Raw genomic sequence first — 19,754 nt, 5'->3', positions numbered from 1 at the left:
TCTTGGTCAACTCTAAGGATCAACTCCATATTCAAAGCAGCTATAAAGATTATAATCTTCCATTCTTGGCAACCTTTCTCCTAAATCTTGAGTTGCTCATAAAATATAATCATAATAAATGAAATGTTAGAAGTAGTGTACTACACTGTATAGATTTCTAGATTTGGAGTCTTGGGTTCAAATGTCACTATGAAACTTAATAATTTTTTTCATGGGCAAGTCCCATAACTTCTTATATACCTTAGACAATTGCCTAGGATTTATTCACTAAAGCAAAGATATTGTGGCAGTAATATGAATGGAGAGTTTCTCATATTCAGAAAATCACAAATCATTCTCTATAAGACTTTAAAGTTGATAAAGTGCTTAATATACCTTATCTAATTTGAACCCTACTATATAGTACTGTGAAGGAGATAATATATATCATAGATGAGGAAACAAGGGTTAAGTTGGCTTAAGTCACTGTGTCAGTCAGAAAGCATTTATTAAGTGCCTACTACATGCCCAGCACCATGCTAAACATTATGACTTTCTCTTGGTAATATAAGTGTCAGAAGTAGGGCTGGGACTTGGGTCTTCATTACTCCAAATTTAGCTTGTTAACCATTAGGCAAAATTGTGATTCTAGGAGAAAACTATGATGAGAACTTGGAAGAAACAAAGCAAAACAAAAACAAAAACAACAAAAACAAACTACAAAGACAGCGGTTGACCTGAAAGAGTTAGTAATTTGATGGATAAAACAGGAAGCCCACGATACCACAAACAGATATGAGTATACAAAGTAGGGGAACTGCAAATCTGTGTGTGTGTGTGTGTGTGTGTGTGTGAATACATATGTATATGTCTGTGTATAAGCAGAAACATGAACTAACAAGAGGAAGGTAAACCAGTATTCACTTACAGGCCTGTTTCTTTTTGTGGTGGCATTTTGAGCTTTGGCTACATCAGTCTCAGTGAATGCCTATATATCAGCTTTGACTTTATTACTAAGAGGGAGTGTGGTATAAGAGAAAGAAAAGATATTAGATGAGGAAATCTGAGGTCTAGGCCTTGGTTTGACACTAATTAGCTGTGTGATCATGGGTCAGTCCCTTTCCCTCTCTGATCTTCAGTTTGCTGTTAAAAAAGCAAGGGAGGGAGACAGTGCCAGCTAAGACCACAGCACAGAAATTTGATCTGTGATTCAAAGGACAAGAAGAGTTTACATGCCTTTAAGCACATCATTGCCTACCAGTATAACTAGATTAGGCAATGAGAAGGCTGTAACTAACAACACTGACCGTGCACACAATTTCTCCTGAGAGTGCTTGTGGTCACTACTAAGATGATCTTGACGGAAACTAAATGCTTCTGTACCACAAGTGTTGTTCATTGGTATAATTGCTTAAATGAATTAGCCACCCTTGGAAAGGTCACTTTTCCAATAAATGGCAAATTGGAAAAAAAGTTAATAAAATTATTCAGACCCATTCATTGTCACTTGTAAGCATTACATGTGCCACCATCTATATGTGCATATTTACAACCAGAGCTCTCAAAATTGTATCAAGAGCTATTTTTCAGCTACTTTGTTTTGCCAAATAGCCTTGCAAGATGAAACTTTGCTTTCTTTTCTTTTCTTTTTTTTCAATTATCAGGAGGTGTTTTCTCTTCTCATAAATAAAACTGCTCCCTGAAAGGAAAGAAGTAGACTTATTATTCCTAAATGTGATGAGTGGCAGGGGCTGTAATGTTAACAGGTAATATATACTTATTAAGCACCTACATGGTTGGAGGGATATGGATGCTGGTTACAAAACTAACGTATAGTACTTTCCCTCATGGACCTTGGTCTAGTAGAGAGAAGTCTCTGTGAATCACAATATTTAGGAAATTCAGCAATCAACTAGTCCTATACATACCTGAAAATTTCCTTTACAACATATGTTACCTGTGGTCAGCCAGTCTTCGACAAAAAAACTACCGATTACACACACAAACACACACCACAAAACTAGGTGGCACAGTGGATGGAGCACTGAGTCTGTTGTCTGGAAGACTCATCTTCCTGAGTTCAATCCGACCTCACACATTTACTTGTTTTGTAACCCTGGGCAAATCACTTAATCCTGTTTGTGTCAGTTTCCTAATCTATAAAATGAGCTAGAGAAATAAATGGCAAACTACTCCTTATCTTTGCCAAAAAAATCTCAAATGGAGTCACAAAGAGTAGGGCATAACTGAACAACAACAACAACAACAACAACAACATACACCTACATACACATGCACTTTGGGATAGCTCTGTTAGAGAGTTCTTGGGTTCTTTCTGACATCAAACTTTAAATCTGCCTCTTTTCATTCTTTGCTCCTAATTTTACTACCAGTGGCAAAAATAAAAATCAAAACAAAAACAAAAACAAAAAACCAAATCTACTGCCCCTTCCTAGTAACAGCGTTTTAAATACTTGATAATAGTTATTAAGTCAATTCCATCAAAATGAAATAGATACACATTTGTTAAATGCTTACTGTGTGACAGGGACTATGTGAATTGCTATGTCCTCCCCTTCTACTTTTTTCACTTCTCTTCTTTTCCAGGCTAAACATTACAATTTCCTCCAACAAACTTTTTAGGGGAAGAATTTGAGGCCCAGGTTCAGTAGAAAGAATATTCGAAGTCAGAGGACCTAGGAAACCTGTGTGAGCTTGGTCAAGTCACTTCCTCTTTGTGTCTCAGTTTCTTATCTCATGTGAAAGGAGAAGGTTGTACTAGATGACCACTAATGAACCTTCTAGTTCCATATGCTGATCCCATGATACCCAGCACGAACTTAGTTGCTATAGATATTTTCCAGTTAATTAATGTTATTACTAAACTTTAGCATCAAAGACTAAACACAATACACTGGATCTGTTCTAATTAGGGCAGAATACCAGTGAGAAGATATTCCTGGATGCCATGTCTCTCTGACTTCTGCCCAATATGTTATTAGGGTTTTTGTTTTGGGCCATCGTATCACACTTGACTCATTTTTATCTTATAGTCTGTAGTAGAGTGCATCTTGTGGAGGGTCACCTGGCTATGTTGAAAGCTGAATCTAGAAGCTAGAAAGATTCAGGGAAAGAAAAATCATATGTCCAGAGGCATAAAGCACTGCAAACTAAAGATGGGGCTTAAAGACATGAGTTCAAGGGAAAGCTTAGGGGGGGGAAATGTCCTAGTTTAACTTCCTGGTGCCAATCACCGGACAAGAAAACCAATGTGAATGCAGAATCTTATATTTGTAAGGGACTCAGAGCAACCTGAAAAATCACCTAGTTTAACTCTCTCATTTATCAGAGAAGGAAGTATAAAGAGGTTAAGTGAATTTGTAAAGGTCATAAAGATAGTCTCTGGAAACATGAGACTTAAATGCAGATTTTATGATTCCTGCCCAGTGATCTTTCCACTTTATTTCACTTTATGTATTAGAACTGTTTCTAAAAAAATAAATGAAAATTAAAAATAAATCGATTGACACTTCAATTTATACACTCTCCGAGTGGCATTATGTATCCCCTTGAAAATCTATGTCTATGTAAATCCCTACTGTTTACCAGAAAAAAAAATAAAACAATTAAAAGACATGAGTTTTCATGTTACCTTCCCTTTTATTGTTTTTTTTTAATATAAGTGTGGAAGTGTAGATTTATTTTCTAGAATAAACAAGTCCAGTGACTATTATTTGGTCAATGTGGTAGCTCTTTTTTCTGAAGGCAAATCACCTAGATGGATTTTATAGTCTCAGATCAAGGATTCTTAACCTGGGGTGTGTGAAATTTTTTTAAAAATTTTGATAATTGTATTTAAATATAGTATAATTAATTTCCTTTATAATTTTATACATTTTATTGTATGCATTCAAAATATTATTGTAAAAAGAGTATCTTTCCTTACTTGGTCTGTCAAAGTGGTCCATTACAAACAAAAGTTAAGAATTGAAGATTTAGAGAATTGCTTGAGGCTCAGAGATGATAAATGCCTTGCCCAGAATCACACAGTAAGTGACAGAGACAGAATTTGAACACAGGACTTTCTGCCTTGAATTATCCTCATTTGTCTATTATGCCATGTTGCCTCCTCATAATAAAATAGGTGCATATTGTAGAAGAATATGGATTCCTTGCATAATGAAAAATTTATTCTCATTCATAACTTAGGTAAGAAAATATCATGTCCTGTGGATTTGAATTGGCAGAGATAGTTTAAAGATTATCAACAATATTTTTGAAGTGTGAACATCCTTAGAACTTAAAAAAAATTCATCAAGTAGGACAAAGACTTTTAAAATAGCTTGATTGTATATTCCTCAATTTTATTGCTAATTTTCAGAAGAGGGACCATGATGGTGGTATGATTCATGGGAACCCCCTGTCTAGGAAGACATGTTTCCCTCTTATCTGGAAAATGAGGAGTTTAGACTAGGTTATATCAAAGGAATTTTCCAGTTCCAGTTAAGATTCTTCAATAAACTGTATCCTAAATGGTATGATCAAGAAGTTACCTGAGACTTTCTGAACCTCTTCACTACTTTTCTTGCATGTAGTTGATTCCCTTTTAATTTTGTCCTCCCTGATTTATTCCTGTATTCACATATATCCACTAGTCAAAAAAAAAAAAAAAAACACTTCAAGGATTCTCCATGGTTTATTGAATAAAGTATAAATGCCTGTCCTGATCTTAGAAGTTAAGGCTGTCTACATTTTCTCTCTACCTTTCCAGCATTTTCTCCTATTATTCTCCTTTCTATGATCTATGGTTCATCCAAATTGCAATGATTCTTCATTCCTTCCAGATCTTGTGCTGATCTTTTCCATTTCCTTTCCTTTTACCATTCCCCTTGCTTTGATTGGCTCCTCACCATTCCTGCCCCTGCTAAAAACATATTCCAACTGTTGAAATTATCCCTTCCCTTAACAACACAAATCAAGTGAAACATCTTTCACAAAGCTTTCTCTGACCTCAGAAAGTGAAAACTACTTTTCTCATATTTTCATAGCATTTCCATTGGATTTGTCTTTTATATTCTCTATGTCATAATAGCTTTTGTGCATTTCTTCCTCTGTCTCCTTTTATATAGGGTATCCTATAATGAGTTAATGTGGTGTTAAACTTTAATAGTTTTTTTTTATTTATTTTACTAGGCAGTTGGGGTTAAATGAATTGCCTAGTGTTACACAGCTAGCGTCAAGTGTCTGAGACCAAATTTGAATTCAGGTCTTCCTGACTCCAGGGACAGTGGTCTATCCACTGTACCACCTAGCTGTCCCTAGCTTTGATAGTTTAAAACAAGGTTTTAGACAAGGTGTCTCAATACTTTTGGAACACTTTGTATTGGAGACACCTTCAAAGAAAGGGGTGTATTGCATTTGAGTTATCTCCTTTGTCTTTTTTATTGCTTTACAGACAAGGAAGCCTCTTAGAGGATGAATGTATTCACAGACCAAATGATTAATCTTTTTTTTATTTTCTGGGAGATTCTCAAGTTTTTTTTTTGAAATAAGGCAAAAGTAAATATTAAATAGCTCCTGTTGGTGTTTTGAAGTTCATCCCAATCCATCCCATCCCAAGGGATATAGTTATCCCTTCTTTCTCTTTCTTCTTCCTCTAGTTTGATGAGAATACCTCTAATAAGACCTCTCTGGATCCACTTTATCAGATGACTAACATATCCCACCAATTTGTTAAGGAGCTTCTCACTGGGGATGATGGCAATCTCCTCACACATGTGCTTATTAGTATAGAAGTCATTGCTCAGGCGGGTGTAGTACTTTTCAATTATAACTTGTGCTGCCTTCTTCACAGTCTTGGTCTGAATGAGACCCCTGTTGGCTCTGGAGGGTGAGGGCAGCAAATGATTAACTGGGTAACTTACAGGTTGAACAAACTGCCAAAGTCCAGGAGTTTCAGCATGTTATTGGTATCAGGTTCCATTTCAATGTTTTCTTGATCCAAAGCAGAGACCTCAGGGATATAGTTATCCCTTCTTTCTCTTTCTTCTTCCTCTAGTTTGATGAGAATATCTCTCACAGGGCCTCTCTGGATCCACTTTATCAAATGACTAACATATCCCACCAATTTGTTGTGGAGCTTCTCACTGGGGATGATGGCAATCTCCTCACACATGTGCTTATTAGTATAGAAGTCATTGCTCAGGTGAGTATAGTACTTTTCTATAACTCGTGCTGCCTTCTTCACAGTCTTGGTCTGAATGAGACCCTTGTTGGTTCTGGAGGGTGAAGGGAGCAAATGATTAATCTTAACATCAAAAGGTTAATGATTTTAAGGAGTGGATTGGTAACTTTGAAAGTAATGTTCAGTTTCCTAAGTGCAGAATACTTAGCTTCTTTCTTCTTCCTCTTATTTATAGTACTTGATTAAAACCTATGTCTTTATGAAATAACTCAGTGGGTTAGCCAAAGTACATACCATCCTCTAAGCAATAGGTAGTATCCATCCATATTTTTCCCCTGGGTAGACCATTAGGGTAATCCATCTATACTGATTATGAATAGAATTTGGAGTGCTCTGGGACTTGATTGAATCATCATGATGAAACAAACAAATAATATTATTGAGGGGCCTTTAAACTCTGATACATAAGGAGTCCCTCTTCAATTTTGGCATTGCTCAGTACTTTAGTTCAATTTCAATTTCCAGACACTGACTAACTAGAAATTAACCAAAGTTGGCATGAGTTGAGAGTACAAAATTATTTATAAAACAACACATCGGATGACAGTAGATTGCAAGAAGTAATTCCCCCTAAATACTTCTATAATGTAGTAATGGTGATAATGATGATGATGATGATGATGATGATGATGTCAATGATGATGGTGGGGGTGTCATTGCAGGTGACAACTGATATTTATGGACTACTTAACAATTTACAGTGTGTTTTACTCTTCTGGTCTACTGGTTCCAGAACAAGCACTTTTCCTCCACTCAATGCTAGTTGTGTTCAACATAAGCCATATAAATGGAGCTCACAATTTATTTAGGAAAACAAGATTAATTTATCTGAAAAAAAGTAAAATAATATACCTGTGTGAAATTGTATTCTAAATATAAAATGAAATACAGTTTAGAGAAAGAAGAGATTTGTGTAAGCTAATCTAATCACAGTTGTCTTCAGGGAGGAAATGGAACTTGAATCAACCTGTACATTTGGGTAGGCTTTGTATCTGGTAAGAAATGTTTGTATACTTGTGTAAGAGATTGGGTGAGAGGTTGGGATAGAGACTAAAAAGAGGAACAAATGTTAGGTGTGGGAAATAATATGAATAAAGGCAGAGACGCAGGAATATCATGTGTCTTGAACAGCAGGAAAGCTAGCTTGCTCAGAAAGAAGATTGCAGGTTGGAATTTTGAAATAAGTTTTAGTAAGTAAGATGGGTGAAGATTATCAAATGCTTTGAAAGTCAAGGATAGAAGTTCGTATTTGACACAGCAGTTAGATTTAGGTATATATGTTATTAAAAATGTTTTAGGAAAATTATTCTTGCAGATATATTCAAGACAGACTAAAGAGGGAAGAGGCTGCAGATAGAGAAACCAATGAGGAGAATTTTTTTTTCCATAATCCAGGAAAGAACTTATATAAAGTTGTGCTAAGGGATTGGTAGGTTTAGTAGAAAGGTAGAGATCTGACAGATTGGTTATGTAGACTGGAAAAAAAAGGAATAGGAAAAATCAAAGATGAGTCCAATGATTATAGCTTGGGAAAATAAATGAATAATGATACCTTTGAAAGGATTGAGGATGTTGGGAAAGGATAATAGAGTATAATGAAAGGTCTTCAAAGATAAACCAGGAATTGAGTAGTTATAATGGGTGGAAATATCATTATACACCATATTCCTTTGGGAATAAAAGTCTTATCTAATTTACTCTTTTAAATGACTACCTTGATGCTTTTTTCATGATATAACACTTTTTGAGATGAATTTCTTAATAAATTACCACTCATTGTAAGAAGAGTTTATTAAAGTTGCTTTCCATATAATCACACTTGGCTCATTTTTCCTCAATTAACATGGTAGACTAGATAACCTCTGAGATCCCTTATAACTCTGAGGTTCTTTAAGGCTATACTTACCTCCATATTATGTTATAAGATTTTTCTTGGTATTTTATTTGAGAACTCTGAGTAATGCAAAAAGATAAGAACCATATAAATATCTATATCATGTATATAATGATTAACTGAAAATTCAAAGATAAAAGTTTATATTTCACTCATACATATTGTGTTCTAGGCTTAGTTTAACATCTGTTTCTATATCTAACATAAGGAAAATTAAACAGAAAATAAATCCCCTCAATGATTTCCTGAAACATTGAGAATAATATTTATGACAAGCAAGGTCCAGTAAAAAACACTTAATTGAATTAGGGAATCCAATTTCAGACTTTTTTTTTAGAATAGCATTAATTCCACAATAGGCAGGCATGATACTATTTTTAAAATAACACTAATAATAGTTAGCACTTTTATATTGTTTTATGATGCACAAAACTTAAAGCACTTTGCATACATTATCTCAGTTCATCCTCATAACAACCCTGTGAGGTAGCAAACAACTTTAAAGATTAAATATATACCAATTGAACCCTGGATTTAATTTTAAGCCTGATACAGGTCTATCTGGCAAACAATGACCACAAATTCTTGTTTTCTCTAAAAGTAAAAAATTGATTTGATAAAAAAAACAATAAGCAGCAAATTGCTTAGCATTATTGATGGTAGACATAATCCTCTATCTTGGGGACAGTTTGTAGAGCAGAAGGGAATGCATTTCACATATGAGTGTCTTTTAACCTTAATAGCGCACATGTTTCTCAGCACTATCAGCAGTGCTATTTTTGAATGTGAAATATGTTTAGGTCTCTTTGTGTACATGTGAGTTTGTATTTGTACTTCTTGCCCTAATTGTGAGATTAAAAACTTATTGGACATTAGGATTGTGCTTACACCAAGTACATTCTTTGGGTATGTGAGTGATAATACTAATAATCATAATAACAATGACAACAGCAAATAAGTTTAGACACAGAAGGAAATGCAAGGTGGACAGTCCAAGTCTTTCATTTACCAGCACTTGAAAATTATTTAGTAGCAAAATCCATAGCATGGATGATGAGGAGAGAGTCCATAGAAAAATCATTGACTAAGGTCATAATATTTAGGGGAAAAAAAGTGACTTCTAATTGTTAGTACTGCTAAGCACAGTTCTTCTGGTTGATTAACATGAACAAACAGTCATCATGTTTATGTTGCATTAAATACTTGCTCAAGCCACTAAAAAGAGATATTTTATACACTAGGATGAGAAAAGACAATTAGATTTAATATTGATTCTTAGTCCCTGCCCACTCTGAAAGGATGATCATTCTGAGCTGTGGAGAGGGGTAGTTCAGTATAACAATGAATGATATTTCTTACTTGTAAGTATAACCTGTCAGTAAACTACTAGTAGGAGTACCTAATGGAGTTTTGAAAGAAGAGCTCAAACCCCTGAAAGCCCAGAAAATATCACCCCAGGAAAAACACTGGAACAGCTGAAGCAGAAGAAAGATGGGGTGAAGCAGTCCAGTAGCCCAGGTGGCTTGAGGGATTAATGGGAAAGACCACTCTTGCCCTGAAAGGGGAGCAGTACAGAATAGGAGGCATCCCAGCAAGCTAGCAGAAAGCCCCACCTCACAATAACAGGAGGAGATCCTGAAACCTAGGTGGTGGAACAGGCAAATACCAACACCTGGGCCCGGGAGTACCTCAGTGAGGGTGGGGAGACAAGGTTGGAAAACCACCAGGTGCCTTGGCATTGTACAGCAACTGGCCCTCCCAGTGCCTCAGCAAAACTAAGGAAAGCAATGCTCCAAGGGTCCCCAGGTGGATAAACATCCTGCAACATCCATCTGAAAGGAGCTTAAGAAAGCTAAAGGAAAGAAAAGCCCAGGTGAGCATGAAATGTCCAGAAGCCAGACTACCTAGGCCTATCTCTAGAGTTCCAGTGTGGCTGATTCCAGTCTAACACCAGGTAAGCTGCCAGAGCCCTACAGCCTCTAACTGCCAACATTGGAGGCCCCAGCACCCAAAGCCAGTGACCAGGACCTAGGCTTCCAACACAAGAAGCTTGGGTCAGTGCCCTCTGCTCTCCAGCAGGAAAGTTTAATCTCTTTAAAGTCCAGGAAATAAGCAAACACCATGAGCAAAAAGAAACTTACTATAGATTCTTATTATGGGAAGAATGAAGATCAAGGCAGAAATTGTGAAGAGGACAACAAAGTCAAGAAACCCACATCTGGAAACTCAAAAGGGAATATGAACTGGTCTGAAGCCCAAAAAGTCTTCTTCAAAGAGCTCAAGAAGAATTTTAAAGTCAAATGAGAGAGGTAGAAGAAAAAATGGGAAAAGAAATGAGAGGTGTGCAAGAGAGAGTCAATAGCTTGGAAAAGGAAGGACAAAAATGAACTGTAGAAAACAAGTCCTTAAAAAATAAAATTGACTAACTGGAAAAAAGTACACAGAAGAAAATAAGTCCCTAAAAAATACCAAATGGGCCAAATGGGGAAGGAGGTACAAAATCCAATACAAGAAAATAATTTGTTAAAAATTAGAATTGGGTAGGTGATTCTTGGTTGTAATCCTATCTCCTTTGCCCTCCAGAATAGTGTATTGCAAGCCCTGTAGTACCTTAATGTAGAAGCTACTAAATCTTGTGTTACCCGGATTGTGTTTCCACAATACTTGAATTGTTTCTTTCTGGCTAATGGCAATATTTTCTCATTGACCTGGGAACTCTGGAATTTGGCTACAACATTCCTAGGAGTTTTCCTTTGGGGATCTCTTTCAGGAGGTGATCAGTGGATTCTTTCTTTTTTTTATTTCTTTTAAAAATTAAAGAAGTTTATTGATGCTTTTTTTAAAGACTTAAGGCATTTTAAAAATTTTTTATTTTATTTTTTATTAATCAATTTATTTTGATTTCTCAACAATCACTTCCATAAGCTTTTGAGTTTTAAATTTTTTTCCCTCTTCCTCCCCACCACCCTCCACAAGATGGTGCTCAATCTGATATAGGTTATATACATTCTTATTAAACTTATTTTCAGATTAGTGATGTTGTAAGTAAAAATTAGAACCAATAGGAGGAACCACTAGAAAGAGGAAATAAAACTTGACAGAAGAGAAAAAAAAATAGCAAATAGTATGCTTCAATCTGCATTCAAACTCCATAGTTCTTTCTTTGGATGTGGATAGCATTTTCCATCATGAAGCCTCCTTAGTTCCTTGTATTGCTGATAAGAGTTAAGTCTATCAATATTAGTCATCGCACAATGGGGTTATTGCTGTGTACAATGTTCTCCTGGTCCTGCTCACTTCACACAGCATCAGACCACACAAATCTTTCCATGTTTTTCTGAAGTCAACCTGTTCATCATTTCTTATAGCACAATAGTATTCCATTACATTTGTATACACAACTTGTTCAGCCATTCCCCAATTGATGGGCATCCTTTTAATTTCCAATTCTTTTCCACCACAAAACGAGGTGCTATGAATATTTTTGTACATGTTGGTCCTTTCCCCATTTCTGTGATCTCTTTGGGATATAGCCCTGGAAGTGCTATTGTTGAGTCCAAGGATATGCATATTTTTATAGTCCTTTGGGCATAGTTCCAAATTGCTCTCCAAAATGGTTGGATAATTTCACAACTGGTGGATTCTTTCAATTTTTATTTTGCCCTCTGGTTCTAAAATATCAGGGCAGTTTTCCTTCATAATTTCTTGAAAGATGATGTCAAGGCTCTTTTTTTGATCATGGCTTTCAGATTGTCCAATAATTTTTACATTATCCCCCCTGGATCTATTTTCCAGGACAGTTGTTTTTCCAATGAGATATTTCACATTGTTTTCTAATTTTCATTCTTTTGGATTTGTTTTACAGTGTCTTGATTTCTCATAAAGTCACTAGCTTCTAATTGCTCTATTCTACTTTTTAAGGAAGTATTTTCTTCAGTAATCTTTTGGACTTCCTTTTCCATTTGACCAGTTTTGTTTTTGAAGGCATTCTTCTCTATGGCTTTTTGGACCTCTTTTGCCATTTGGGTTAGGCTATTTTTTAAGGTGTCATTTTCTTCAGTATTTTTTTGGGTCTCCTTTAGCAAGCTGTTGACTTGTTTTTCATGCTTTTCTTGTATCACTCTAAGTTTTTCCTCTACTTCTCTTACTTGCTTCTCAAAATGTTTTTGAGCTCTTCCATGGCCTGGGACCAATTCATATTTTTCTTAGAGACTTTGAATGTAGGAGCTTTGACTGTGTTGTCTTCTTCTGGTTGTATGTTTTGATCTTCTTTCTTACCAAAGACAGATTCTATGGTCTGATTCTTTTTGTGCTGCTTCTTCATGATCCCAGCCAATTACTTGAGTTATAAACTCTTTGTTAAGGTTGGAGTCTGGTTTCAGTGTGGAAAATGTACTGTTCCAAGCTTTGGGGGTTTGTACAGCTGTTTTCAGTTACTTCTAGGGACCTGTAAATTTTTCAGTTCTTCCAAGGTGGTATGATCAAGGGCGAGGTGTTTACTCCTTTCCTGGCTTGTGCTCTGGTCTATGAGTGATCACAAGCACTGTTTTCTGTCTTGGAACTGTGAGAAGGATTTGCTCTCAGGTCCACCACACCAGCTGTCCTCCTTGCCCCAGGACCACCACCTAGAACTGTGACCCAGATCCAAACATGGGCAAAGCAAGAAAATCCTGCACCAGCACAGAGATCCCTGCAATCTCCCTCTGATCTGCCACTCTATTCCCCCTCAGTCTTTGGGACAGAAGCATTGGAGAAAGCTGCCACCCTAGGCCATGGACCAGGAATGGGGATGGGACCCTGTGCTTCTCTTTCACCACAGACACTGACTTTTCCTACTGACCTAAGTTGTCTTTGACATTCGTGGGTTGAGAAGTCTGGAAACTGCCACAGATGCCTGGGATTCAGTCCTCTGAGGCCTGCACCAGGTTCACTGAGGTCTATATGCCCATGCCAAACTGTGTTCCTTTCCCAGCCTAGTGCGATCTACCTTTCTGATCAACCGTCTAGGTTGTCGTGGGCAGGAAATGTGTTTCACTCTGTCTTTTTGTGGTTTTTGCTGCTTTAGAACTTGTTTAGGGCTATTTTTTACAGGTATTTGGAGGGTTTTGGTGGAGAGTTCAAGCAAATCACTGCTTTTACTCTGCTATCTTGGCTCTACCCCTTCAGGGTAAAAAATGGACATTCAGTAAAATAAAGGGCTTTCAAGCATTCTTGATGAAAAGACCAGAGCTGAACAGAAACTTTGACTTTCAGATACAAGACTCAAGAGAAACATAGAGAGGTAAACAGGAAAGAGAAGTCATAAGAGGCTTATTAGGGTTGAACTCTTTACATTCTGCAAGGAAAGATGATATTTGCAACTCATGAGTCTTTTGACAGTATTCAAGTAGTTGGAGGGAAAATATATATATATATATGTAGATAGAGAGATAGAGAGATAAATAGAGGTCACAGGGTGAGTTGAAGATGAAGGGGTGATATCTGGAGAATAAAATTAAGGGGTGAAAGAGAATTATGCTAGGAGAAGGAGAAAGGAGAAGTAGAATGGGATAAAATTTCTCACATAAAACAGACAAGAAAAGGCTTTCAACAATGGAGGAGAAATGGGGGGAAGGTGAGAGGGAATGAGCGAATTTTATTCTCATTGGATTTGGCTTAAAGAGAGAATAACATACACACTCAATTGGATATGGAGATCTATCTTACCCTACAGGAAAGTGGGGGTGGGAAGGGGACAAGAGATCAGGAGGATGATAGAGGGGAGGGCAGATTGGGGGAGGGGGTAATCAGAAGCAAACACTTTTGAGGAGGGACAGGGTCAAAAGAGAGAATAGAATAAATGGGGCATGGGATAGGATGAAGGGAAATATACTTTTTCACAACATGACCACTATGGAAGTGTTTTTCATGACTACATATGTTTAACCTGAATTGAGTTGCTTGCTTTCTCAATGAGGGTGGGTGGGGAAGGAGGAAAGGAGAAAATTTGGAACCCAAAATTTTAAAAACAAAAGTTAAAATAAAATTGTTTTCACATGCAACATGTAAATAAGATATACAGAAATGGGGTATAGAAATCTATCCTACCCTACAGGAAAATTGAAGGAGAAGGGGATAAGAGAAGGGGAGAGAGATAAAAGGGAGGGCAGATTAGGAGTATTCAGAATGCATGCCATCTTGGGGTGGGGAGAGGGTCCAAATGGGAAGAAAATTGGGAACTAAAGATCTTGTAGAAGTGAATGTTGAAAACTTAAAATAAGTAAATCATTTAAAAAAATTAAAATTGGGCAAACAGAAGCTAATGACTCTATGAGAAAACAAGAATCAGTCAAACAAAAACAAAAGAATAAAAAAAAGATGAAAATGTAAAATACCTCATTGATAAAACAAGTGACATGGAAAATCAATCCAGGAGAGACAATATAAAAATTATTGGTCTACCGGAAAATCATGATGAAAAAAAGAGCCTGGACAACATCTTTCAGGAAATCACAAAGGAAAATTGCCCTGAGGTCCTAGAACCAGAGAGTTAAATGGTCATAGAAAGAATCCACTGCTTACCTCCTGAAAGAGATCCCAAATTGAAAATGCCAAGGAATATAGTAGCCAAATTCCAAAATTACCAAGTCAAAGAGAAAATACTGCAAGCAACCAGAAAAAAAACAATTTAAATATCATGGGACCACAGTCAGGATTACACAGGACCTTGTAGCTTCTACATTAAAGAAAACATAGGTCATGGAATATGATGTTTTGTAAGGAAAAGGAGCTTGAATTACAACCAAGGAACTACTACCCAATGAAAATGAGCATGATCGTTCATGGGAGGAGATGGATATTTAATGAAATATGGGACTTCCAAACCTCCTTGATTAAAAGACCAGAGCTTAGCAGAAAATTTGATCTTCAAATACAAGACTCAAGAGACACATAAAAAGGTAAATGGGACACGAAGAAACAACATGTTATTAATAAGGTCAAACTGTTTACATCCCTCCAAGGGAGGATGACACTTGTAACTCTTGACAACTGTATTGTTATTACACCATGTTAAAGGGGTATACATAAAGGGGGTGGGTATAAATTGACTTTGATGTAATGATAAAAAAATCTAATCAAGTGGGTTAAATGGATCCAAGTAAGTGGATTAATCTGATCTAACTAAGAAAATGTACTGAGAGAAAAGGAAAGGAGGAGACAGATAAGGGTAAATTACATTACAAGAAAAGGCATACTAACCTATTACAGCAGAGGCAAAGAAGCTAGGGAGATGACCATTGTTTGAACCTTCCTTTCATCAGATTTGGCTCAAGAAAGGGATAACATAATCAGTTAAGTACAGAAAACTAACTTGCCCTATAGGCAGTAGAAGGGAAAAGGGGAAAGAAAAGAGAGGGAGGATAGAAGGGAGGGAAGAAATAGTAAGGGTAAAGGGGAAGAAAAGGGAGGGATCTAATAGAAGGGAGATGGGACTGAGGGAGATGGAGGTCAAAGGCAAAACACTAGTGAGGAGAGAAAAGGAGAAAGGGGAAAGAAAAGCATATACAGGGGTGGGGGAAAGGTTGGAGAGAAAGACACAGATAGTAATCATAACTGTGAATGTGATATGTGAATGTAATGGAATACTATTGTGCTATAAGTAATGATGAACAGGTAGACCTCAGAAAAACTTGGAAAGACTTATATGGTCTGATGCTGAGTGAAGCGAGCAGAACCAGGAGAACATTGTACATAGTAATAGCCCCGTTGTGTGATGACTAATATTGATAGACTTAACCCTTATCAGCAATACAAGGAACTAAGAAGGCTTCATGATGGAAATGCTATCCACATCCAAAGAAAGAACTATGGAGTTTGAATGCAGATCAAAGCATACTATTTGCTATTTTTTTCTTCTGTTGTATTTGTTTCCTCTTTCTAGTGGTACTTCTTATTGATTCTAATTCTTACTTATAACATCACTAATGTGAAAATGTGTTTAATAGGAATGTATATGTATAGCCTATATCAGATTGCATGCCGTTTTGGTGAGAGATGGGGAGGGAGGGGGAGAAAAATTTAAAACTCAAAGGTTTATGGAAATGATTATTGATAAATCAAAATAAATTAATTGAGAAAAAAGAAAGAAGAGCTCAAAAATAAATGCAGATAAAATAGTAAACTTGTTTATTGTTGTTTTGGCTCTTTAACACTGAAACTGAAAGTCTAACTTCCCAGAACTCCAGGAAAAAAAATTGAAGTAATGGAAATGAGTCAGTTATACATCTTCTTACTAGATGTGAGCTTCTTACCAAATTCTTACTCTTTTTGACCATTCCACTCCCCATATTTAGTGTTATGCCGGGCAGACACAGTAGACTTCCCAAACATAAATGCAAGCAGATCTTTGTCTGCTATCTATAGAAGCATGATTTTAAATAGTATAATCTGGGGTAGAAACTAGTCAGGCAACACAAAGGCAGGCAGCCTGAAGCTGGGGAGGCAGACTTCCAGTTTCACTCTTCCTGTTCCTGGATCAGCAAACCAAAGAGCAAAGTGCAAATTAACTGAAATTTTAAAGTAACCTCTTTAATTATTTGTTTTGTGGAATTAGCAGATTAATAGATTGAACCTCCCACATGATGTATTTTTATTTCAGCTAGGTACTTGACAAATTTTCTCATGACATGTTTGTGTATAAGACAGAGAAATGTGGTCTGGCTTAATGGTGCAGTTAAGTCTATTTGTAGCTGGTTGAACACTTATGACCAAATGTATTGATTAATCATTTAACTTTAACATGGAATAATGTATCTAATGACTTTTCCTAGAGTTCCTCCCTTGACCTTGTCCTGATATACATGAGTCAACTAGTTCACTACTGATATAGAAGGCTTAATTGTCAAATTATTTGGAGAAGAAAGTTTGGAGGGACAACTAGCAGTTGGATACCACAATTAGGATTAAAAATGTTGCTGGTAGACCAGCAAAAAGGGTTGAAATCTTTAAAAAGATGAAATCTGAGAAGGAAAAATAAAACTTTGTGACCTAGGGAAGTAAAAATCAAATGTACAAATAGAGGGTGGAAGGAAACTTGGTTAAAAGCAATTCATGTGAAAAAGGTCTGAAAGTTTCATGCTCAGTATAACTAAGAGTATGCCACAGTTACCCACAAGCTAATGCACTGTATTCATAAGTAAAATCTGTGGCATAGCTTCACTTGAAGTCAGGAGACGTGGTTTCAAATACTGCCTGAGATCCTTATAGGTTCTCTGGCTCTGACAAATTTAATCTTTCTGACCCTTAGTATCTTTGTGAAAAATAACGTTTGCACCTTTTCTTTCACAGACTTGTGAGAAGAAAAAAAAAACACTTTTTAGTATCAAAGTGCTATAAAAATGTGAATTGATATTCTAAGTCCCATTGGACCATGCATTATTCAGGCTATACCTGGAATATTTTATTTTTTTTTATTAATTAATTCATTTTTAGTTTTCAATACTTCCACAAGATTTTGAGTTCCAAATTGTCTCCACATCTCATCTCTCCCTCCACCCCAAGATGTCATGCATTCTGAATAGCTCTTCTCCTAATCTGCCCTCCCTTCTCTCTTTCCCCTGCTTCTCTTATCCCCTTTCCCTTCAATTTTCCTGTAGGGCAGGATAGATTTCTACACCCAATTGCCTGTATATCTTATTTTCCAATTGCATGTGAAAACAATTTTTTTAAACTTTTGTTTTTAAAACTTTGTGTTTCAAATTTTCTCCTTTCCTCCCTCCCCACCCACCCTCATTGAGAAGGCAAGCAACTCAATACAAGTTATACATGTGTAGTCATGCAAAACTGTTCCATAGTAGTCATGTTGTGAAAAACTAAGTATATTTCCCTTAATCCTATCCTACCCCCAATTTATTCTATTCTTTCTTTTACCCTGTCCCCCCTCAGAAGTGTTTGCTTCTCATTACTCCCCTCCCCCAATCTGACTTCCCCTCTATCATCCTCCTGCTCTCTTGTACCCTCCCCCCCATTTGCCTGTAAGGTAAGATAGATTTCCATACCCAATTGAGTGTGTGTGTTATTCCCTCTTTAAGCCAAATCCAATGAGAACAGGAATACTCTCTCACCTTCCCCCAGTTCCCCTCCACTGTAAAAGCCTTTTCTTATCTGTTTTATGTGAGATAATTTACCCCATTCTACCTCTCCCTTTCTCCTTCTCTCCATATAATCCTTTCTCATCCCTTAATTTTATTCTCCTGATATCAGCCCTTCACCTTCAACTCAATCTGTGCCCTCTATCTATCTATCTATCTATCTATCTATCTATCTATCTATCTATAGATAGATATATATAATTTTTTCCCTCCAACTACTCTAATACTGACAAAGGACTCAAGAGTTGCAGATATAATCTTTCCATGCAGAATGTAAACAGTTCAACCTTAATAAGTCTCTTATGATTTCTCTTTGTTTACCTCTTTGTGTTTCTCTTGAGTCTTGTATCTGAAAGTCAAATTTTCTGTTCAGCTCTGGTCTTTTCATCAAGAATGCTTGAAAGTCCTCTATTTCACTGAATGTCCACTATTTCCCCTGAAGGATTATGCTACGTTTCGCTGGGTAGGTGATTTTTGGTTTTAGTCCTTTATCCCTTGCCCTCTGGAATATTATATTCCAAGCCCTGTGGTCCCTTAATGTAGAAGCAGCTAAATCTTGTGTTATCCTGATTGTGTTTCCACAATACTTGAATTGTTTCTTTCTGGCTGTTTGCAATATTTTCTCCTGGAACTGGGATCTCTGGAGTTTGGCTATAATATTCCTAGGAGTTTTCTTTTGGGGATCTCTTTCAGGAGGTGATTGGTGGATTCTTTCCATTTCCATTTTACTTTCTTGTTCTAGAATATCAGAGCAGTTTCCTTGATAAATTTTTGAAAGATGTTGTCTAGGTTCTTTTTTGATCATGGCTTTCAGATAGTCCAATAATTTTTAAATTCTCTCTCCTGGATCTATTTTCCAGGTCACTTGTTTTTCCAATGAGATATTTCACATTGTCTTCTATTTTTTTATTTTATTTTTTGTTTTGTTTTATAATGTCTTGATTTCTCATAAAGTCATTAGCTTCTATTTGTTCCATTCTCATTTTTAAGAAATTGTTTTCCTCAGTGAACTTTTGGACTTCTTTTTCAATTTGACCAATTCTGCTTTTGAAGGCATTCTTCTCCTTATTGGCTTTTTGGACCTCTTTTGCCATTTGGGTTAAGTTATTTTTTAATGTTTTATTTTCTTCAGTATTTTTTGGGGGGTCTCCTTTAGCAAACTGTTGATTTGTTTTTCATGATTTTCTTGCATCACTCTCATTTCTCTTCCCAGTTTTTCCTCTACTTCTCTTACTTGCTTCTCAAAATTATTTTTGAGTACTTCCAAAGCTTGGGAATGATTAATATTTTTCTTAGAGGCTTTGGATGTAGGAGCTTTGACTTTGCTGTCTTCTTCTGGTTGTATATTTTGATCTTTTTTGTTACCAAAAAAGATTCTATGGTGTGACTCTTTTTCTGAGGTTTGTTCATGATCCCAGCCAATTACTTGAGCTATAAACTCTTTGTTAAGGTAGGGGACCTCTATCTATCTATCTATCTATCTATCTATCTATCTATCTATCTATCT

Source organism: Vombatus ursinus, unplaced genomic scaffold, assembly GCF_900497805.2.
Source record: "Vombatus ursinus unplaced genomic scaffold, bare-nosed wombat genome assembly UNPS02012179.1, whole genome shotgun sequence".
Taxonomy (NCBI): domain Eukaryota; kingdom Metazoa; phylum Chordata; class Mammalia; order Diprotodontia; family Vombatidae; genus Vombatus; species Vombatus ursinus.
Note: the sequence above shows the minus strand (reverse complement) of the source record.